This window comes from Pelodiscus sinensis, chromosome 5 (genome assembly GCF_049634645.1).
Source record: "Pelodiscus sinensis isolate JC-2024 chromosome 5, ASM4963464v1, whole genome shotgun sequence".
Taxonomy (NCBI): domain Eukaryota; kingdom Metazoa; phylum Chordata; order Testudines; family Trionychidae; genus Pelodiscus; species Pelodiscus sinensis.
This window is the reverse complement of record NC_134715.1, coordinates 128,142,833-128,166,960: the sequence shown is the minus strand read 5'-3', so window position 1 is coordinate 128,166,960 and position 24,128 is coordinate 128,142,833. Positions and strand designations below refer to the sequence as shown.

General features: G+C 49.0%; 1 long non-coding RNA gene across 1 annotated transcript; it reads left to right on the top strand.

Annotated features, from left to right (window-relative positions):
* Window positions 1-806: 806 nt before the first annotated feature.
* LOC142829705 (uncharacterized) lies at window positions 807-16,291 on the top strand. Its single transcript, XR_012904450.1, has 2 exons — window positions 807-940; window positions 15,602-16,291. It is a non-coding gene; the product is annotated as an uncharacterized LOC142829705 (long non-coding RNA).
* Window positions 16,292-24,128: the final 7,837 nt, after the last annotated feature.

Below are 24,128 nucleotides of genomic sequence, written 5' to 3'. Positions count from 1 at the left end.
TCAGAGGCTCATACAACTGCACATCCTCTAATGTGCTATATACCTTTATCTAGTCTGTTTTTGAAAGTCACAGGCTAATATGGCTACCCCTCTGAGACTTTTAGGTCCAGACAGTGACTACAGCTCTGCATTCTGCAGTCCTCTGTGCTCTCAGCAGCCTGGCTTTATGCCAGCTCAGCCGGCTTCTGCCCCTGAATTTTGAAATCCAGACTTGAGTTGCATTACTTGGGTCCTACTTCTGTAATAGGAACCTTCCACCCACCAATAGGCTTGGGTTTGTTCAAAGTCCTGAGCTGAGTTTTTGGGCTTGGGTGCCAGCTCTGTAAAGAATCAATCAAAAGCTTATGTCTCTGACACCCCTGCTCACCACGCCCGCTCCCCCGACCTCAGATCACAGGCTTGCGGTGAAGACCCATCTCTTCTCAGAAGGTTTGAGCATGTGTGGGGTGACCTTTGGGTGGCCTGTCTTTGCTTGCAGTCTTGAAGGCATTTTTGCATATGTGGAAATGTACAATAATCCTCCTTTTCCTGGGCAAATAGGCTTGATTAGTTAATCTTGTTAATCTGTCTAGCTTTGTTTGCTGCCTGCAGCCTTGAATTAGCATGTAAATAGTTACTATATCCCAGATCGCAGGTTGAATGTTGCATTGCAACTAGAATGTGCTGTGATTTAAGGGGAAGGAAGGCCGTATAAACACCTGGAGAATTTCAGCCTAGGCTACCTGCAAGGAAATCATTTAAAGGGAGTGAGCCCACCTAGGCAGTTAATTGAATAATGAACACCTGAGCTTGATGGAAGGGCATCAGGGTTGAGTAGCGGGGAGGTGCTCCTAGGGAGAGAAGCTATCTGAGACCCTAGTAGAAGGGCTGGAGGAGACCTGGTGGGTTCCTGGCTTAAGAAAAAGAAGCAGAAGAGGTCTGTGGAGCTGGTCTAGGCGAGGTAAGAATTGATAGTCATTGACCTGGAAAGGGACGAAGGCTCCAGGCTTGACCAACAGCATGAGCTGACTGAAGAAGTGAGGTGTTCTAGGTGGGTTGGCTGCTCTAATAATGCAGATGATAAAGCTGGCCTAGAGGAACTGGGGGGAGCCAAGCAGTTAAACACACTGGGCTACAGACTGCTGAGACTTGCCCTACTGTGCAGTCTGAACAAAGGGCTGGGGGACCAGTTTTGGGCCAGGAAAGAGAGTGCCTCCAGGACAGTCTGTTTTGTGAGGAGAGCTGGCACACAGAGCGTTCGCTAGTCCTTCCCCTTTCTTTTGAAACTGGACCTTTAATAACTTCATTCACCTGAAGAAGTGGGTTGTGCCCAGGAAAGCTCATGATACCATCTACATGTTTTTTTAGTCTTTAAGGTGCTGCAAGACTGTGTGTTGGTTTTTTTGCGTTTTTACTGGTGAGAAGGTGGGAGTACCTGCATGGGAAATTACCTCCTGTAGTGTGAGAACTCCTTTGTGTTTGTGTAGACCTTGGTTCAGGCTGTCACTTTTGCACATGAAATCCAGCTCAGCAGCTTCTCTCTGCAGTCTGTTTTTGAAGTTTTTCTGTCTAAGAAAGCCATGAAGTGTGCCATCATCCATTGAAAATGTAGTGGGAATTCAAGGAGACAGAATATAATTCTGCCCTTTGGAACTCAGCCAAGACCCTCGGTCTAAAGATTTTGCTCTAATTAAAATGCCAGAGGATCTTTAAAGATTAGAAGTGGAGGGGGCTTTCTGTTGTCTCTGAAAGGCTTCTGTCCTCTGAACCAAATAGGCCCAATCCGTTGGTCGAAACATTATCTTCCCCAACTTGGACTGGGTATGACTGTGGCGGGAACATTAATTCACACCCCCCGGGGCCTAACCTAAAACACAGGGTTCTAACACTCTGAGGAAGCTCAGATCTGCATCTGGACAGGATTGTCACACTTGCTTCTTCTGTATTGAGGGCCAAATCCCACCTATGCATCTAAATATCCCCAGCATTTGGGAAATTTCAGATCTCAGTCTGAACTTTGTGGCCTGGGGCCCATCTCTCCTGTATGCTGCCCCACACTTCTCGATTAATAGTGTTGAGGCTTCCGGAGGGATTCTCAATGTGAACTATGCTGGCTGCATGTCATGGGGCTTGCTACCAAAGATCTTTATTTTGCTACAGGGAAAACTGGCAAAAAATCCTTGTAAGAATCTGGGGTGGGCAAAGTCTTGCCTGCAAAACCAAAAGACAGCTGTCCTTGAGATGCCAGATGTGGGTGAACCTTAAGGCCTCTGTTTTGGCTAAAGACAGAGGAGGCAGGTTCTCTTCTATGCAACCATAGGCTATGTCTACACTCGCAGCTTCTTGCGTGAGTAATATGCAAATGAGGCTAAGCGTGGAATATCTCTGAGCCTCATTTGCATACCTAATGCGCCACCATTTTTTTCAGAAGAGGTTCTTGCGCAAGGAGCATCTAAACTGCCCCTTCTTGCACAAGAAAAACCCTCTTGTGCAATGCCGTTCTTTCTGAAAAGTAATAGGTGTAACAGCATTGAGCAAGAGGATTTTTCTTGCACAAGAAGGGACAGTGTTGCCTTTCCGTCACACTTGTTCTCCATAATCACTCAGCCTGGTCTACACACACCCTTTGTTCTGCTATAACAAGCTCAACATAGAGGTTGGGGGAAGTGGCTTTTCTTTTTTCTGATAATGGTTATGCTGAGACAACCCCTAGCGTGGTTGCACTTATATCAGTAAAGGTGCCTTATTCCCATACAATTTATTAGCTTATTCCCACATGGAAAAGGAATCTTGCTACAAGCACATTTATACTTGTATAACTGTGTCTGTGCCAGAGGGGTTGTACAGTGCAGTTAAAGTGGTATGACTCTTGTGTGCAGATAAGCCTATAGATGACTTCTGTGAAAATGAAGGAAAGAGGCTTCTTTTGTAGGGCTTCTAGTCCTGCTCTTGACACCATCTGCCCTGAATGTTCTCCCGGAGAATGTTGGATTTAGTCTACATCCTTCTGCCTGGGCCAAGTTTTGGGAGTGTTGACAGGCAGCAGGTGTGCAGTCTAGGGTGCGTGAGTTCTTTATTGTGATACAGACTGACAAGTTTGTGTGTGTGTTTTGAGGGTTATGAGACCATCTGAAGGTGAAAAGCTCTGGGGGTTAGATTATGAACAGATTCATATTGCTGAGCAGTTATCCGCTCTGTTTTGCCATTAACTAGTCTCCAACGTAGCTCCTCCTAAAAAACTGCTCATCTGGGATTTCATGCTATGGCTCTAAGAAAGGGCAGTTGTTCAGAATGGTATGTGGTTCTAATAGGCATAAGGGGATTAAGTTAAGCACAAGAAAACCAGGTCTGAATGTTAATAGTGAAATCTGCTAGACAGATGTACTTAATGCACTGCTGCATTTAAGTGATACCCTTAAAACTAAATGGGGTAAAGCACTGTCGAGTTCATTGAAGGGATCAATCCTGCACTGTTTGAGGGAATAGACGGGAGACACAGGGCCCAGTGTTCCCTCTAACATTTCCTAGCCTTGGGTGGGTTGAATTTTCTTATGTGCACCACCAAGATTGAGGTAGTATGTCGATGTACACCACCAATGTAAACAAAACATACTGGCTGTGTCTACACTGGCTGCCTATTACGGAATAGGCATGCAAATGTAGCACTTTGGAAGAGGCAAATCTGCGGGGGATTTAAATATCCCCCGCGGCATTTGCATTTTCATGGCCGCCGCTTTTTTCCGGCTTGGAGATTGGACGCTTTTCTCCGGCTTAATCTCCAAGCCGGAAAAAAGCGGCGGCCATGAAAATGCAAATGCCGCGGGGGATTTTTAAATCCCCCGCGGATTTGCCTCTTCCAAAGTGCTACATTTGCATGCCTATTCCGTAATAGGGGCCAATGTAGATGTAGCCACTGTGTATACAATACACACACGTATACCATATGTACTTATATTTTAAGCAGTCCATACGGGTGGAATAAAATACATTAAACCAAGACACCTGTGACTAGTTGCTGAGAGGTATATTTGGTGACTACAAAGGTGCTGTGCAAAGGTAGGGAATTAGCCTTCTTCCACTGGAGAATGAGTTGAAACCCCAGAATGAGTTGAAACCCCAGAATGAGTTGAAACCCCAGAATAAGTTAACACCTGGCTTCGGAGTTTGTAGGCAGATCCATGTTTCAAAGAGCTTGCAAATAAGATAGCATCGTGCAGCACCTTAGGACTATTCACTGTGTTTTATTTAAAAAAAAAAAAAAAAAATTTCAGCTACAGGCTAACATGACTACTCCTCTGAAACTGTTAGAGGAACTTTTTTTTTTTTTTTTTTTTCTTAAGCCATTAACACCCAGTGCTTTTTTTTGTGATGGTATGCCCATCAGACCTTAATTGAATGGGATTCCCCTCTGACTACAGGCACCTATTAGCATTGTCCTGTGGTGTCTTGGCTCCTGACAGAAGCCTGCTCGGCCCCTGGCGTGGCTGCTTTTTTTTTTTTTTTTTTTTTTTCTCAACAAATTTGAGCCTGGAGTATCGGCACTGTTTTTCTTACCAAAAAAGCACGGTTATCACCTATATACAAATGTAATCATGCAAATGTCCTCCTAGCACAAATGCACCCTCCTTCCCCCCAGGATTTTCCTCCCTCTCTCCAAACCAGCCTAACAGAGAGGACTACAGTGAGTCAGACACCCTAAACAAACTGCCCCCTGCCTCTACCTCAGTGCAGGATTGTGTTGTTTTTTAATTCTTTTAACAGAAGTGTTTGAGTGTTGCAGATATCTAAACCCTGAACTTAATGATTTTTTTTAAATCCTGTGTTGCTGATTAATACATGGTAAACTGTTGCATTAAGGCCAGATCTTTGCTAAGTGGTAGACAGAGCTCTAGCTCTTGTGAGTCAGAAGTAACAAGTATTAGGTGTGATGCTAGTTGTTTTGTAGGGGTACCAACGAATGGGGAAACAATGCAGAGGAATGACAAAGAGGGGTGGACATATGAACACGAAGCCTGTGCAGAAGATGCAGGAGACTGGTGGGTTAGCTAGCTACATAGCCGCTATAGGGTCTTATATACGTGGTCATTCAGATAAAGGGCAAAGTGGGACTCCACCCTCCCTGTACATCAACTGCTGCCCTGTAGGGGGCACTGAGGGAGCACACATGCCATTTCTGAAGTACAGGTGAAGGATGGGTGTGAGTGTAGACTGGAGTTCTAGAGGTCCAACAACCTGTTGAGGATTCTTGAAAATATTAGAAACAACACCATGACCTGTGAACTCCTTGACTCACTGTCCATGTCTTGGTCAGTTGGGGTGATTCTGCAGAGTGCAAATCTGGTGGAAAGTGGTCAGTTAAAGAACAGGACGCTAGCCAAGAGGTCCAGGCTGAGCCCTGGAAAGATGCCCTGGGAAGGAAAGTCAGGGCTGTTTGAGTTAGGGGATAGACACTCCACGTGTGTAGGGTCTCAGGTGCTTGATGTTTGCCGGGGCTGAGCTCTTCTAGGCATGGCAGTTCATAGCCCTGGCACTTCTGGGCTTGCTGTATCACTTCGGAATGTAAAAACATGGCTTAATCCTGGGTGTCGCTTTTATTATGAATTAAATACTGGGTAGGTACCTGAGTGTTGCAACGCTCAAAACCACAAGGGGTGTGTGTGTGTGTGTGGGGGGGGTGACACAGGTCAGCGACATAGAATCAATCATTTGACAGAGGGAAACTGAGGTAGAGGATGGCACCAACGCCAGAGTGGATAAGTCCTGGTTCATGGGATGAATATTTCTTTCACTAAGAGTTGGGATGGTGCGGATAGTCTCCTCCTTTCTTTTCCCCAGCAATAGAGTCACATAAGCCAGACTTAAAAGTAAAGCCCAATCTGCAGAGTTTCACCTTGACTTCCTTGATGATGACAGTTCACCTGACTATTGTCCATTTCATTTCTGTTGGGTCTGGCTGCCATCACAGCCCACAAAGCATGGGGGTGACAGGCCCCTCTAGAGATGGCTTTGGTCTCTTAACAATGGGCTATCGATCTGAAAGGAAGGGGCTCTGATTAGATTGTTTTAGTCATGTCTGGGGTTTGTATTTGCATCACTGCAAGCCAGACAGATTCATTTGGCAGGGCTACAGGAAACACCTGCCGTCTGGGTTCGGTGTGTTGCTGTTTGTGTTTGTGACATGGATACCTGCCCTCTTCCTGTCTCCGGGTTTAATTCAGTAATCTTCTGGAAGCCACAGGCTAATAACTGGAGTATGAGTATATTTATTGCAATCCATCTTTGCCATAAGACACCGCAAAACAAAGGGCCCAACTCTCTTCTTGCTCATGTCCGATCCAAAGCCCACTGAAGTCGATGAAAACTGGCATAGAGCGAAAGTCACTGCATAGCAAGCCCAAGGAATTACCTAGATAAAAAGCCCATGAGCTGGATTCTGCTACCTTGTGGGGAATAAATACTTTGCTTCTGGAGCAATCCCTTTCAAATCAATGGAGTAACAGACTACTGAAGGAGTTAAAGTGGAAGAGCCCTGTGGAACTGGTTCCATGGGAATGTCCCAGCCTACGCAAACTTTTCTGACAACCTGGCCTGTAATGAAAACCCACCCTGGTGAGTGTCCCCTGGATTGAGAACGCTAGGAAAGTGGCATGCAATCTAATTGTAGCCAGTAGTTATAACCACCAGACCCAGACTTTGATATCCGTTTAGTTATCAAATACTGTAATTCAGGGTGTGTCTAAACTACATGGCTCCGTCGATGGAGCCATGTAAATTAGGCTGATCAGCAGAGGGAAATGAAGCCGCGATTTAAATAATCGCGGCTTCATTTAAATTTAAATGGCTGCCGCGCTCTGCCGACCAGCTGATGATCAGCTGTTTGTCGGCAGATTGGGGCAGTCTGGACGCGCCACTGTCGACAAGGAAGCCTTTGTCGACCGGCGCAAGGAAGCCTTTGTCGACAGCGGCGCGTCCAGACTGCCCCGATCTGCCAACAAACAGCTGATCATCAGCTGGTCGGCAGAGCGCGGCAGCCATTTAAATTTAAATGAAGCCGCGATTATTTAAATCATGGCTTCATTTCCCTCTGCCGATCAGCCTAATCTACATGGCTCTATCGACTGAGCCATGTAGTTTAGACACACCCTATAAGAACTAACTCAGGGTATGTCTACACTACAATGTTAGTTCGAACTAACATTCATAGCCGCTACACTAGCGCTCCGCTAGTTCGAATTTGAATCGAACTAGCGGAGCGCTTAGTTCGAACTAGGAAAACCTCATTTTACGAGGATTAAGCCTAGTTCGAACTTACTAGTTCGAATTAAGGGGTGTGTAGCCCCTTAATTCGAACTAGTGGGAGGCTAGCCCTCCCCAGGTTTCCCTGGTGGCCACTTTGGCCAACACCAGGGAAACTCTATGCCCCCCTCCCGGCCCCGGACCCATTAAAGGGGCACGGGCTGGCTACGGTGCCCGTGCCAGGTGCAAGCCTGCCAGCACCCAGCCAGCAGATCCTGCACCTGGCATGGCACAGAGCCACCCACCCGATGTCCCCCAGCCCACCCCCTCTTCCCGGGACCAGCCTGGCGGCTCCCGGGAGCTTGCCCTGGACCACAAGAGGCGGGCACCTTCCTGGGCTAGTGCGGACATCGTGGACCTTGTCCACGATCTCCGCACTAGGCACAGGAAAGTGGCCGTCTAGGGCGTGAGAGCTGCCAGCCTGGCCACCCAGGAGCAGGTGTGCATGAAAATCAAGGGGGTCCACTGAGACCCCCGACCCTGAGCCCTGAGCTTACAATGGCCGTCCTGGGTCAGACCAAAGGTCCATCTAGCCCAGTAGCCTGTCTGCCGACAGCGGCCAACCCTAGGGACCCTGGAGGCGATGGACCGAAGACGGTGACCAAGCCATTTGTCTCATGCCATCCCTCTCCAGCCTTCCACAAACTTTGGGCAGGGACACCACTCCTACCCCCTGGCTAATACCACTCCATGGACCCAACCTCCATGACTTGATCTCACTTCCCTTTAAACTCTGTTCTAGTTGTAGTCTTCACAGCCTCCTGCAGCAAGGAGTTCCACAGGTTAACTATTTGCTTTGTCAAGAAGAACAACTTTCTGTTACTAGTTTGAAGCCTGCTACCCATTCCTTTCCTTTGGTGTCCTCTAGTCCTTCTTTATGGGAACTCATGAAGAACTTTTCTGAATGCACCCTCTCCACCCAACCCCTGCTTTTAGAAACCTCTATCCTGTCCCTGCTCCATCTCCTCTTGTCTAAGCTGAACAGTCCCAGTCTCTGTAGCCTCTCTTCATCTGGGACCTGTTCCCAACCCCTGATCATGTTAGTTGCCCTCCCCTCTCCCAGCCTTTCTCTTCCCCTCTCCCACCTCCTTTTCCCAGTCTCCCCCAGTTTTGTTCAATAAAGACAGAGTCAATGTTGGAAGAAACGCTATCTTTATTTTGTACATCAATAAGAAGGGGGGCTAGGGAAGGATAAGTGGAAGGAGGTGAGGGAGGAATGGGGTACGAGCCCCCGATGGGGAGGACTGGGCTGGCTCTGTGGGCTTCTGGGGGTGGAAGCTCTCCTGCAGCCCCCCGATTGCCCCCTCTTCCCCAGATGGCAGCCTGCGGCAAGTGCAGCCGGGCTGATGGCCGAGTGGTGTGATGTGCCCAGTGTGGGTACTCCGGGCAATCCAAGCCAGGACTGCTTTGCAAGCGGGGCACCCCTTAGAACTGTCTGTCCGGGGTGGGGGTCGGGACCCTTTAAGCACAGCCCTCGGCTAGCCTGAGACAGCATCTCCATGCTCTAAGTCCTCCTCTGATGCCCTGCCGGCACTGCTTCCGGCCATCCTTAAGCCCTGTTCAGGGTCCACTCAATGTGGACTTGCTAGTTCGAATTAGCAAAACGCTAATTCGAACTAGATTTTAGTTCTAGACGCGTTAGTTCGAATTAGCTTAGTTAGAATTAACTAATTCGAACTAAGTTAGTTCGAATTAACGTTGTAGTGTAGACGTACCCTCAGTGTTTCTTTATATTCCCTCGACCTATCCACTGTTGCCTCACTTTCTTGGGCTCTGGGAAAAAACAGAACTCTTGCTGTTCCATGCACGTAAGGAATTATGAGACTAATTCAGGCCAGACTTCCAGCTAGGACCGAAACCTTTCTCTGGCCAGTGCTAGCTGCTTTCCAAGAACCCTGTAATGGAAAACTATGAAATAATTTGCCCATAGGGAACGTTTCTCCTTAGCCGCCATCACTTAATGGCTGGCTTGTATCCTGAAGCAAAAGTATTTGTATCTCTTAGCCCCACTGCCTCCTACCTAACATATCCCTGGGTGTTCTCAGTATGCATCACACACACACGTTCCTTTAAAAAACATGAAGTTTGGAAAATCAAGCACTCGGAATTTAGGAAATGCCAGAATTCAGGCCGCTTGTTTAACCTTGATTCACCTCTCTAGTGGCATGTTTTATAAAACCCTTTAATTACATGGTCACATACTAATTTTTTTCTACAGGACCCCTGGCTCCAGGCCTTATTTACTGCACCCCATTCAAAACCCGCTCTGAAGATGGAAATATCAATTTGTTTGTGGGCTCTTCTGTGGTGCTCATAGCTAATATTAGTGAAGCATACTGTAATACTATAGATCAGATACTGTAATTTTAATTTCACACTACACCTGTGAAATGAGGGGGGTGATATTAACCATAAGCATGGACTTGGGGAGGAAAAAAAGGGTGCTTAGCAGCTCCCTAGCCACATCTCCCCTTCATACCCTGTGCTTCCCATCCACTGCAATCAGCTATTCTGCCACATGCAGGAGGTGGAATGAGGTGACGTGCGCTTGGGGGAGGTGGCAGAGGTGAGGTGGGGACTTGAAGGAAGGGGTGGAGTGGGGCAGGGCAGATTGGTAGGGAGCCTACCCTAACATATTAGAAAGTGAGTGACTATGGATTCATCTGTTTATAGATGCAGAGCGAAGGCACACAGCGATTAAAGGCCAGAGCATACCTGACTTTTGGAGCCCCATTTGAGATAACGAGGGCCTGGTTTTTCAGACTACTTGGCATTCCAGAGCCTAGTTTAGACCTTCAAAGCTCAGCTCCCATTGACTCTGTGTTCAGTCATGAGTGCTCCGCCTTTCTGCAAAACAGACCCTAAGGCTTGAAGCTGGTCTCCCAGAAAATGAGGAACACACAATTAGGGACTATTTGTGAATCATGTGGTTTAAACAAACTGGCCAGTGTCACTAGCAGGGAGAGAAACCAGTGGTCTTAGGTGCCACTCAATTGCCTTCCTCATCAGACCATCCTCTTTCTTCCTGCAGCCCCCTGCCTCATTAGCTGCGCATCTGCAGCAAATGAGGCCGGGGTGCCACAGAAAAACTGGATCCTTCACTATATGACCCTGTCTCACCCCCAGAGCAAGTTCTGCTGAAAACAATAGGAGGTGAGTCTATAATGACCATAGCGCAATGCGCACACACAGGGCAGCTGAGTTAAGGTTGCACAGTCAACCTTAATTCTGAAATGTCCTAGTATTTGGGTGCTTGATGTTCTTTTAGCACAGGGTGCTTTTGTTTTGTTTTGGGGGCATAATTTCCTGGGTTTTCCAAAAAGCAAACTGAACACACGTGCCGTTAAGTGAACTCGTATTGGCCCTTACATGGGTCACTAGCAGGGTGGCAACCTTTAGTCCCACCACACAGACCTCTGCCACTTGAGCTAAGGACATAGGTGATTTCCCCTCTAGCCAGGGTGCTCAACCCTTCCCCCCAGCCTCTTTCCTATCTCCTCCTGTTGGGGCTGTTCCCTACTCTGGCACTCTGAGTGCAGAAGCTGAGGGCCTGCCAGAGAACTTAAACCTTGCCCCTACAGCAGTGGTTCTCAACTCATTTCAGTCCATGGAGCACCAGGCCAATCAAACGTTTTCGTGGGCCACCTCCTTTTTGAGACATGATAAAGAGCAGACAACGAACATTTTGGTGTGAAATTTATTTCTAACAGGTTTTTGGTGCCTGTGACTTTGGACAATGTTTCTGTGGACCACCAAAAAAGTTACTATGGACCACCAGTTGAGAACCACAGCTCTATAGGCACTGGTTACAAAAAGCTCTCTCCCTCTTCCCCCTCACCCCCCAAATCACAATACACAGATTTTGGAGAATCGCTGTCACAATCTCATTCTTTTCTATCCCTAAAAACCAGGGGGTGAACAATTGAACCCACTCCAGGGGTACCCCAAGCTCTTTTGCCCCAAAAGAGCTTGAAAAGAGAAAAACAAGCTGCAGTCTCAGGTAGCTGACCACTCAGTCTGAGGCCTGCAGAGAGACGCAGACCATCCAGGACACAAGAATCAAATAATTACCTTTTAAAAAAAGTGATTTTTTTTATTACAAAACAAAAGATGAAACTTGATAAAGCATATATAGTTGCTAGATGTTACAGAGCAATTAAGGAAAACAAAACACAGAGAAAAGCCTCTGGGCACAATGCAAAGTAGTAAATGGGGATGGGAAGCATAGATTCACACAGCAGTTCAAACCAAACCTCAAAATAAAGAAAAATGACCCTGAACATGATTGGATTCCCTTTTACTTCTAATTTTCTCTTGTTCAGCCCACTCCCATGCTCTGAATCATTGGAGACATGATAGTCCTGCCTGGGTTTAAATCATTCTGTCTCTCTCAACTCCTGTTTTTTCTCCCACACAAAGGGTATGTCTAGACTATATGCCTCTGCCGGCAAAGGTATGTAAATTAGACTACCCAACTTAGTCAATGAAGCGGGGATTTAAATATCCCCCGCTTCATTAAAATAAAAATGGCCACCGCATTGTGCTGGCTCAGCTGATTGTCGCCACAACACGGCAGTCAAGACGTGGATCGGTTGGCAAGGAAAGCCTTTGCCGGCTGATCCCTTATGCCTCCTGAAACGAGGTTTACAGGATCAGTCAGCAAAGGCTTTCCTTGCCGACCGATCCGTGTCATGACTGCCGCGTTGTGCCAACAATCAGCTGAGCTGGTACAACGTGGCAGCCATTTTTATTTTAATGAAGCGGGGGATATTTAAATCCCTGCTTCATTGACTATGTTGGGTAGTCTAATTTACATACCTTTGCCGGCAGAGGCATATAGTCTAGACATACCCAAATAAAGCAGGCAGGGAACCTATAACCAATCAAATTTCAACTCTATCTCAATTGGTTCTCCTGGCTCCCTGACCAACACCTTTGCTAGCTACCTGAGTTTAAGCCCTTAGTCGCTGGGGGTATGTCTACACTACAAAGTTAGTTCGAACTAACTTAGTTCGAATTAGTTAATTCGAACTAAGCTAGTTCGAACTAACGCATCTAGAACTAAAAACTAGTTCGAACTAGCGTTTTGCTAGTTCGAACTAGTAAGTCCACATTGAGTGGACTCTGAACAGGGCTTAAGGATGGCCGGAAGCAGTGCCGGCAGGGCATAAAAGGAGGACTTAGAGCATGGAGATGCTGTCTCAGGCTAGCCGAGGGCTGCGCTTAAAGGGTCCCGACCCCCACCCCGGACACACAGTTCTAAGGGGTGCCCCGCTTGCAAAGAAGTTCTGGCTTGGAGTGCCCTGAGTGCCCACACTGGGCACATCACACCACTCGGCCATCAGCCCGGCTGCACTTGCCGCAGGCTGCCATCTGGGGAGAGGGAGTAATTGGGGGGCTGCAGGAGAGCTTCCACCCCCAGAAGCCCGCAGAGCCAGCCCAGTCCTCCCCATCGGGGGCTCGTACCCCATTCCTCCCTCACCTCCTTCCGCTTACCCTTCCTTAGCCCCCCTTCTTATTGATGTACAAAATAAAGATAACGTTTCTTCCAACATTGACTCTGTCTTTATTGAAAAAAACTGGGGGAGACTGGGAAAAGGAGGTGGGAGAGGGGAAGAGAAAGGCTGGGAGAGGGGAGGGCAACTAACATGATCAGGGGTTGGGAACAGGTCCCAGATGAAGAGAGGCTACAGAGACTGGGACTGTTCAGCTTAGAAAAGAGGAGACGGAGGGGGGACAGGATAGAGGTCTCTAAAAGCAGGGGTTGGGTGGAGAGGGTGCATTCAGAAAAGTTCTTCCTGAGTTCCCATCAAGAAGGACTAGAGGACACCAAAGGAAAGGAATGGGTAGCAGGCTTCAAACTAGTAAGAGAAAGTTGTTCTTGACAAAGCAAATAGTCAACCTGTGGAACTCCTTGCTGCAGGAGGCTGTGAAGGCTAGAACTAGAACAGAGTTTAAAGGGAAGTGAGATAAAGTGATGGAGGTTGCGTCAATGGAGTCCTATTAGCCAGAGGGTAGGAGTGGTGTCCCTGCCCAAAGTTTGTGGAAGGCTGGAGAGGGATGGCACGAGACAAATGGCTTGGTCATTGTCTTCGGTCCATCCCCTCCAGGGTCCCTAGGGTTGGCCGCTGTCGGCAGACAGGCTACTGGGCTAGATGGACCTTTGGTCTGACCCAGTACGGCCATTGTAAGCTCAGGGCTCAGTGTCGGGGGTCTCAGTGGACCCCCTTGATTTTCATGCACACCTGCTCCTGGGTGGCCAGGCTGGCAGCTCTCCTGCCCTAGACGGCCACTTTCCTGTGCCTAGTGCGGAGATCGTGGACGAGGTCCACGATGTCCGCACTAGCCCAGGAAGGTGCCCGCCTCTTGCGGTCCAGGGCAAGCTCCCGGGAGCCGCCAGCCTGGTCCCGGCAAGAGGGGGTGGGCTGGGGGGCATCGGGTGGGTGGCTCTGTGCCGTGCCAGGTGCAGGGTCTGCTAGCTGGGTGCTGGCAGGCTTGCACCTGGCACGGGCACCGTAGCCAGCCCGTGCCCCTTTAAGGGGTCCGGGGCCGGGAGGGGGGCATAGAGTTTCCCTGGTGTTGGCCAGAGTGGCCACCAGGGAAACCTGGGGAGGGCTAGCCTCCCACTAGTTCGAACTAAAGGGCTACACAGCCCTTAGTTCGAACTAGCTAGTTCGAACTAGGCGTTAGTCCTCGTAAAATGAGGTTTACCTAGTTCGAACTAAGCGCTCCGCTAGTTCGATTCAAATTCGAACTAGCGGAGCGCTAGTGTAGCACCTATTAAAGTTAGTTCGAACTAACGTCCGTTAGTTCGAACTAACTTTGTAGTGTAGACATACCCTGGGTGCTGGTCAGCACATCTCTAGTCCATTACACCTCCCCTGTGTGTGCACATTCCAGCTCCTGCCTTTTCCTCCATGGAGCTTCCTGACCATTGCGAAACAGCTGTTTTGCGGTGGGCAGGAGGCACTGGAAGTAGCTGGTCCGCGGGGCTGCTGGTGGATGAGAGGCACTGGGGGGAGGGAGGGGCTTCACTACTGGTGGGTGTTGAGCGCCTGCTGATTCTTCCTTAGGGGTACTCTGGTCCTAAAGTGCTTGTGGAGTTGGCATGTAAGGCTAAGCGAGTAACTGAGGGCAGTAGCAATAACACTTATATCTTCTGTGGCTCTCTTAATCAAATGTCTTCCTTTGTGTGGACCAGGCACTAGAGGGCAATGAGACACACACTTTGCCAGTGGATTTCAGAGCTGCCGACACGGTAGAGGAACATAAAGGCTACGTCTAGACTGGCATGATTTTTTTGGAAAAGAGCATCTAGATTGGCACGGACGCTTTTCCGCAAAAGCACTTTTTGCGGAAAAGCGTCCGTGGCCAATCTAGACGCGCTTTTGCACAAAAAAGCCCCGATCGCCATTTTTGTGATCGGGGCTTTTTTGCGGAAAACAAATCTTAGCTGTCTACACTGGCCCTTTTGCCCAAACGGGAGCAGCATAGTATTTCCGCAAAAAGCACTGATTTCTTACAGTAGGTAGTCAGTACTTTTGCAGAAATTCAAGCGGCCAGTGTAGACAGCTGGCAAGTTTTTCCAGAAAAGCGGCTGATTTTCCGGGAAAAACTGGCCAGTCTAGACACAGCCAAAGACTCTGGAATCTTGGGTTTGGTTCCATGTTCCAGTGGGTGTACGTGCTCTAGAGGGCACAGACCTGCCTGACCCTCCCACCCGAAATCCTGCCCTGCTCCCCAATTCTGCATTGTTGTCCAGTCAGTTTGTCTCTCATTCTGGGCTCCTCATCTAAGTAACAGCAGAAAATCCTATTTTAAAATAAAGAAAGCTCTCTTTAAATCTGCTTGAGAGCACCGAGCATTCCTCTGTGTTCTGAAGCCAGCAGAAATTGGAATTTATTAGCGTATAAGGTTCTGAGCCCTTCCGTGAACGAAGAGAAGCTTACAGAAATACGAGACTGCAGTTCTGAGGGAAGGATATTTATTCAGCTGAGTTTGTACCTTTCCAACCAGTCTGTTGCCCCAGGATAGCTTTTAATTGCAGCTTAACAGGACACCAGTGTTTTTTTGGCAACAAGCTTTCCTGACAGGCGGTTGCTAAGGTATCGTTCATGTGGTAACGTTGCTGTGGTGCTCCTTAAAATGAGAAGAGGTGGAGAGCGACTGTTTGAAAACACTATATAATACAGGAAAACACCATAAATATTTAAAGACCATGCTGCCTGTAAGAAGTAAATATGGGGTTTAAAAAGAACTAGATAAGTTTATGGAGGATAGATCCATTGATGGTGTTTTTTTTTTTTTTTTTTTTTTTTTTTGCCAGCACAGTCAGGAATTAAACCCCATTTTCACGGAGTCTCTAGCTCTGACTGCTAGAAGCTGGGAGTGGACACCAGGGGATGAAGCGCGTGATGATTGCCCATGCTCTTCATTATTCTGAAGGATCTGGCATTGGTCGCTATCGGAAGACAGGATACTGGGCTAGGTGGACCCCGTATGCCATTCTTATGTAAATTCAAGGGACTCTGGCCTTGTGGGCCAATGTAAAAGTGATAGTCAGTGTGGTATAATGACCATTTGTTACTTGCTCTGCGGTAGGCACTTTTGGCTGTGTCACTATGGCGTATAGCTGACCTATGGCTTGGTAGGGAGGAAGGTAGACGGATGGTGCAGGAGAACTCATTCAAGTGAAACTGATCCCAGCTGAGAATTTTGCCGTTCTTCTGCTTCGGCAGGTATAGAAGGGAAATTATAGACTTGAGTGATTCTTGCGGTGAAGAATTTCCCATTTGTCTTGCTGAAAAGATCCGTTTTATCCGGGCTGCCTTGGAAGCAATGACCGGGGAGAGAGCTATCAATAAACCTCCTTCTGTGGCTGTGTTTCACCCTGAGGTCTCAGATTTGTAGCCGCCAACCTGTGAGTGAGATTGCTGTAATGGATAGAATATAGCGAGATTTTACTGTTGCTCATGATTGACAAAGATTGCAAAAGGCAGAAATCCTTTGTCCGTGGTCAGGTCCCTGCTCTAGGAATCATCTTGAGCTTTTCAGCCTCGCTAATTACTGCCCCAATTCCTCTTTTTGGGGAAGGCTATTAAGTTGGTGCCATTATAGTGATCCCAGGCACATCTTGATCTCCTGCGTCTCCATGCTCTTTGTTCGTTTCGTTTTTTAGAATGGAAAGAGTCATTCACAGATCATAGAATCACAGGGTTGGAAGAGAGCCCAGGAGGTTGTCCAACTCATTGCGGAAAGCAGGACCAGTCCCATCACGGGGAGGAGATAATTCCAGATAAGCACAGACTTCACTGGTGTTGTTTTATTGGCTCTCTTGACAGTATTGGACCCAAGTGAATTGATTGACTTGTGTACTAAGAGTTAAGTGGCCAAGAAAGCCCTATGGCTAAAATGGCCGTCGGAGCTTTCTTGCGCAAGAGAGCATCCACACTGCCATGGGCGCTCTTGTGCAAAAGCGCAGCGTGCACATGGCAGTGTGGACGTTTTCTTGCACAAGACTTTTTGCACAAGAACCCTTGCACAAGATGTTCTTGCGCAAGAAGCCGCGAGTGTAGACATAGCCCTAGTGAGGTTACTGAGCAATGCAAGTGGTACCTAGACCACAGCAACAGTTAAGAACAAGAGACCTCTACAGCAGGTGCTGGGAGCCAGCTGGTTTTTAGCTCAGAGGGTAGCGGCTCCTATACTTAGCTCCAGAGGTCCCAGGTTCAAATCTACCTGGTGGTGGTTACACATGGAGGTCACAAAGGCATGAATCACTGTGTCTACAGCTGCAGCAGAGTGGTCCAGAGGCAGTGATGACAGAAGTGCTTCAGGTCGCAGTGGTCACCTAGGAAGCCAGGAACAGTGATGGGATCAAAAGGACCACAAACTTGTCTTGACACATGCTGGGTACATACCCTGAAAGGAGGGTGCACTCACAGCCTCTTCCCTGTCCATCAGATGCTTCTCCTCTCCTGTGTCGGTGCTGGCTCTTTCTTATCCCGACTGAGCCAGCGCCAGTTCATTGTCATCTTCTCCCCCAGTTCCATCGAGCACTGGGACAGCAAAGAACCCACAGCTTCCAAGTGGAGTGAAAAGGGATAGATTTGAGGGTCACTCACACTGGTGATGCTGCGCACTCAAATAGTTCACCATCACCGTTATGGCTCTGTGGGCATATTGAACAGGATGGGACAAAATGGAATCACGTTGAGCCCGGCATGAGAGAGTCCTCGGCACATCTCAGACAGGAAGGAACCCACTGAAAGGTCTTTCTGCATGCAGGAAGGCTGGTGTGTGGGAGAGACTGCTTCCTCAGTGCTGTCTTCCCCTCCTTAGCCTGGGCAGCAGGAACAGGCAATTTGGAGAAGCTTCAACCAGGTACATGACTCTATTTCCAAACAGACCCAGAATGGAACCACCAGCCCCCAAGCTCCTGCTCTCCCCGAGTCTCCCACGGTGGCTCTCCAAGTTCCGTGACATTCCCTCAGCTGTGACCATCATGCCCATATTCATGCGAGAGGTCAAAAGCTAAGTTTGCAGCTTTAAAAAACCCACAAAGCTCACAGAAGCCATGATTCCCATGAAAACTGCAACAAAAATACCGCCTGGGCTATGTTGGGATTCCTGACCCAACTGCCTGCTTATAACGGTGGCCAGTTGGGCCTCAATCAGTGTCCTGCACACAGCAGATGGACTTTTTGTATCAATGACCTACAAATAGATGAAACTGGAGCTAGAACCTGGACCTTGGATGATAAGCTCCAAAACCACCGGTCTCTAGAGCGGGAGGAAAACTCCCTTGGGTGGAAGCAGTAATAAGTCTGTACTCCTCTCTGCGCCAGCCACAAGGAGGCAACAGTGACTAACGCACACGAGTCCGGAGGCCATGTCTATGCTACTAATTTTGGCAGACACAAGTTTCATTAGGATAAAACTGCTGCAGTTAAAGGAGTCTCTGTGGTGGCCATCCCTCAGCTAAGTATCAGAGAGGTAGCCGTGTTAGTTTGAATCCGCAAAAGCGCCGAGGAGTCCTGTGGCACCTTATAGGCTAACCGAAGTTTTGATTCTACCCCTGAGCTAGAATATACACAGACAAAGAGCTGTTGGCACCTTCATTGAATGGGAGGTTGGGACACTATCGGGGCTGCTTTCCCTTCCCTTTTCCAGGAGGGAGACTTTGGGCAGCATACCGCTCCTGCCTTCCTCTGACCAGCTGGAGCACACTTACATAGTGGGGGTTACATTCACACCCTTCACCCCCTGCCCCCCCGTGTATGAGCCTGGCAACTCAGGGAAAGTGGTCTGGTTGTCGGGAAAGATGTGGAGAAATTGGAGAGAGTCCAGAGAAGAGCAACAAAAATGATTAAAGGTCTAGAAAACATGACTTATGAAGGAAAGAATTGGGTTTGTTTAGTTTGGAAAGGAGAAGACTGAGGGGACATGACAGCAGTTTTCAGGTATCTAAAAGGGTGTCAGAAGGAAGAGGGAGGAAAAATTGTTCTCCTTGGACTCTGAGGATAGGACAAGAAGCAACGGGCTTAAATTGCAGCAAGGGAGGTTTAGGTTGGACATTAGGAAAAATGTCTTAACTGTCAAGGTAATTAAACACTGGGAGAAATTGCCCAGGGAGGTTGTGCAATCTCTATCTCTGGAGATATTTAAGAGCGGGTTAGACAGACGCCTATCAGGGATGGTCTAGAGCAGTTGTTCCCTAACATGGCGCCCATCGGGCCATTTCTGTGAGCCCGCCTAGTGATTGGGGCCAGCCCCACCCCCGGGCAAGTGGTGCATGGGCAGTGACGGCCCCTGGGCGTGCAGCATATGGGTGGCCCCACCCCCAGGTGCATGGCGCAAGGGCTGTGCCAGCCCGTAGGCACGCGGCACATGGGCGGCCCTGCCCCCGGGCGTACAGTGAACGGGCTGTGCTGGCCCCAGGCACGCAGCATATGGGTGTCCCCGCCCCTGGGCATGCCATGGAGGAGAGGTGCCAGCCTCAGGCGTGCAGCACGTGGGTGATGCCGGCTCCTGGGCGTGCGGCACAGGAGCGGTGCCGGCCTTGGGAGTGCAGCGCATGGGTGGCACCGGCACTGGGCACGCAGCATATGGGTGGCCCCGCCCCCGGGCACCCGGCAGCACCAAAAGGTTGGGGACCACTGGTCTAGACAGTACTGGGTCCTGCCAGAGGGCAGGGGACTGGACTCAATGACCTCTCGAGGTCCCTTTCAATTCTAGTGTTCTGTGATCAGATTGCACAACCTCCCTGGGCAATTTCTCCCAGTGCTTAATTACCTTGACAGTTAAGAAATTTTTCCTAATGTCCAACCTAAACCTCCCTTGCTGCAATTTAAGCCCATTGCTTCCTGGAGGTTAAGAATAATAATTTTTCTTCCTCCTCCTTGTAGCAGATTTAAAGTACCTCAAAGGGTGTATCACTTCACCTCTCAGTCTTCTGTTTTCTAAACTAAACAAACCCAATTCTTTCAGTCTTCCCTCAAAGGTCATATTCTCTAGACCTTTCATCATTTTTGTTGCTTTTCTCTGGACCTTCTCCAATTTTTCCACATCATTCTTGAAATGTGGTGCCCAGAACTGGACACAATACTCCAACTGAGGCCTAATCAGCACCGAGTAAAGCAGAAGAATGACTTCTCATATTTTGCTCACAGCGCTCCTGTTAATGCCTCCTAGGATCACGTGGTGTGGTTTTTTTTTGTTTGTTTTTTTTTGCAACAGCGTCACACTGACTCATATTTAGCTTGTGGTCCACTATGATCCCTAGATCCCTTTCAGCAGTATTCCTTCCTAGACAGTCACTTCCCATTCTGTATGTGTGAAACTGATTGTTCCTTAAGTGGAACACTTTGAATTTGTCCTTATTAAACTTCGTCCTGTTTCTCAGACCATTCCTCCAGTTTGTCCAGATCATTTTGAATTATGACCCTGTCCTCCAAAGCAGTTGTAACCCCTCTCAGGTTGGTATCATCTGCAAACTTTAGAAGCATATGCTCTATGCCATTATCTAAATAGTTGATGATGATCTTGATCAGAACCGATCCCAAAACTGCCCCTGCAGAATACCACTTGTTATGCTCTTCCAGCATGACTGTGAACCATTAACAGCTACTCTCTTGTTATGTTCCACTCTATCAAAATGATTTGAAATATGATTTAAACATTCCACTCAGGCAGGTAGAAGAGCACGACTTAGTTAGCTAACCACAAAGTGTCCCAGAAAATTAAGCTTTATGTGGTGGCATCACATCCTTTCTCACGAAGCTCTACAGTTCCCACACTGATTTGATCTGGAGTGAGTGCGTTCAGCTCTGGTAAGAGTCCGTCTTGTCTTCCCCAACAAAGAGCATTTCTACCAGAACTTGGCATGGGTCAGAAAGCATTAGGGAGTGTAAAACTATTAATCCCTGGGAAACTTAGCATTTTTGAATAAAGGACCACAAAGGTTGAGGTGCCTTGGGAAACCAGGAAATCCTAAAGGAAGATCAAAGCCCTCTTAGCCACTATATTTTAAAAAAAAAATCTTGGCAAACCTACTTTAGTTGTGGCAGTAATAACAAGCGCGCTGGCTAGTGCTTTTCATAGCTGGGAATAAAACGAAGAGGCCCGGGTGTGAACAACTGCTGCATGTTGCCCCACGTGCCTCTACATCTTTCCTCTGCAAGGTGCTTGCAGATAGCTCTGTACAGGGCTAACGAACAGAAGAGGAAAGTAACGGGAATGGGAGATGTGCACGAGGAACCAGAGAGAATTTTGGCTCCCGTGACTCCAGGCTCAGCGGAAGGCAGCTGTGTGGGAGTGAGTGACTCATGCCTGGTGCTGTACGGGCAACAGCTACGCTTCCCCCAGGGAGAGTGCTGCCTCTGTGGGTACATCTGATACAACTGAGCTTTAGAACTCGACTGGAGAATTGCTGGTGCATGGAGCGGGAGAAGGCATTTGACTTCCTGCTGTCCATCCCCCTGGCGTTGCTGCTGCCAACTTTCCTGACCCTTCTGCTCTGGAGGAAGCACGTTGCTGTTCCAATTAGCCGGGGCTGGCCTGGATTTCTGGCAACGTGAATCAGCTCTGAAAGGCTGAGGTTTGTCCCAGCCTGTTCCATAGAGACAGCCATACGAGGCGTCACAGGCGGCAATAAACACAGCCCCTCGTCAGCCAGCTCAGCTGGAATGCTCTTCTGCATTCTGCCCAGCTTAGCCTTAGGCAGGCAGAAGTACCACGCAGCTGGGGCTGTTGCACACGATGCCTCCTACCTCCTCCCAAGGCTCATGCTAGCTGTAAGTGACTTGACTTCAGGCCAGAGGAGGGTGGCGGTGTCAGAGCTGGGAATGGAATTTGGGGATTCCTGGCTCACTATGTAATGTCTTCCTCTCTTGAATTCTTAAGTGGATTTCAGGTAGGTGCACAGATGTGGATGCTTTTGGAGAGGTATTTTCTATGCCCCCAAAGGTCCAAGAGCTGGCTCTTCCCTGCCCCCACATAGCTGTAGGAGCTGGCTTTCCCTTCCCCTATGGTACCATGGTCAGTGGCCCTTGCTCTTCCCCAGTGGCTAGAGGAGCTGGCTTCACCCCACCCTGTGGCCAGAGCGCTACCATTCCCCCTGTGGCCCTAGGACCTTGTTCTCCTCTGCCAGCTGGAGGAACAGGCTCTCCCTGACTTGGACGAATTGAGCCACATCCCTGCTGATTGGGCTGGGGGGCAAGCCCCTTCTTGTCTCCCCGTTTTCCCCCATGCAACCCCCTGGGATTTCCAAGGGCGACTTTCAACGCGGCTCAGAAGTGCACGACTTGAGAGGGAGCCGAGTCGGAGAGGGAAGTGCTGTCAGATGAGAAACGTTGCCAACAAAAACATGTGGCTGGCCTGTCTTGCCAAGTTTGACACCTAGAATAAATCAGAGCCTCTTCCTGCCTGCACAGGAAGCCCGGAAGGAACTTCCCGGTGGCGTTGTCATAATTTCTCCTAGGGAACATACCTTCTACCCTCTCCAGCAGAAGCCAGGTTTTCTCTGGGAAGTTCACACGATTAAAGTTCTTTATTTAGACACTCAACGTTTGAACAATTCTGGCCTTAGGCCTGGGGGTGAGCGGGAGGGGGAAATGCTCATTCCATCACCCTATCGGATACAGCTGAGGTTGGCTGCAATCGTCCAGGGTTGATGTAGGCTTCAGTGGCAAGGAATTTGAAATTGATTAAACCACTGACTGCCTGGAGGTAGGAAGAAATCCTACCTAGGGGCAACTTATTCCCTCATTGTCGATGAAGGGGTTTCCTTTGCCTTCTGGAATCGGCCATTCACCACAGTCAGACAGGATACCAGAGCTGAGGTGGGCAAGAGTTCCATAGGAGATTTCATGTTGATCAGCTGGTCCCACAAATTCCTATACGCCTTTCTGCTCCTTCCCCTCCTCAGCAAAGTCATACAGGGCCAGCGTCCTCATGATAGCACCGGCATGGCCTGGTTCCCTTACTCGTCTCAACTATCAGTTGCTCCTCCGATTCTTCTTCCACGATGGCTGGACATACTGTCTCAGAGCCAGGGTCATGTTCTCCATCCTGACGTCAACAAGCTCCGTCTCAAGGCCTGGCTCCTCCAAGGCTGATCACGCAGGACTTGCCCTGTTTGGAAGAAGCTCGGAATGTAATCATGGACGCTCACAAAGAGAATATGAGAGAGACCTATTTGCAGAACAGGGGCCGTTTCTGTAAGTGGGCCACCGATGCTGCACTTCAGCCTCATTCAACACAGTACCTCCTTTCATTGAGTAGTAACAGAGATGTAGCCATGTTAGTCTGGTCTTGCTGTAACAAAAGACAGGACTATGCAACACTTTAAAGACTAACAAGATGGTTTATTAAAATGACTGGGACTTTTCAGTTTAGAAAAGAGGAGACTGAGGGGGGGATATGATAGAGGTACAGGCAGCCCCGGGTTACGCGGATCCGACTTATGTCGGATCCGCAGTTACGAAAGGGGTTTGCTGCCCGTCTCCCTGGTCTGCTGAAGACAAGCAGACCAGGGAGACGGGGAGCAAAGCCTCTGAGGATGCCGGCAGCGGGAAGGCAGCGGGACAGCCGCGACGCGTCTGGGCTGCCCGCGTGCTCCGCGGCTTTGCTCCACGTCTCCCCAGACCGCGGCTTTGCTCCGCTTTGCTCCCCGTCTCCCTAGTCTGCTGGAGACCAGCAGACAAGGGAGACTGGGAGCACGCGGGCAGCAGGACAGCCGTGGCGCGTCTGGGCTGTCCCGCTGCCCCTGTGCTCCGCGGCTTTGCTCCGGACGCCTGTGGTACAGCAGCTGGGGTGCTGCCGGTTGGTCCCGTAGCGCCGCTCTGGGCACTACTGGACCAACCCGGCAGCACCCCAGCTGCTCTGCCCCAGGTGTCCCCAAGTCAGCCGCTGCTGAAACTGACCAGCGCTGACTACAGGAAGCCCGAGGCAGAGTTGCTCTGCCCCGGGCTTCCTGGAATCAGCCACTGATCAGTTTCAGCAGCAGCTGACTTGGGGATGCCTGGGGTTCTTAAGTTGAATCTGTATGTAAGAACTGGCGTCCAGATTCAGCCTGTTGAAACTGATCAGCGGCTGATTACAGGAAGGCTGGGGCAGAGCAACTCTGCCTCGGGCTTCCTGTAGTCAGCCGCTGGTCAGTTTCAGCAGTGGCTGAATCTAGATGCCAGTTCCGACTTACATACAGATTCAACTTAAGAACAAACCTACAGTCCCTATCTTGTACGTAACCCGGGGCCTGCCTGTGTATAAAATCATGAGTGGTATGAAGAGGGCGGATGAAGAAAAGTTATTTATTAGTTCCCATAATAGAAGAACTAGAGGACACCAAATGA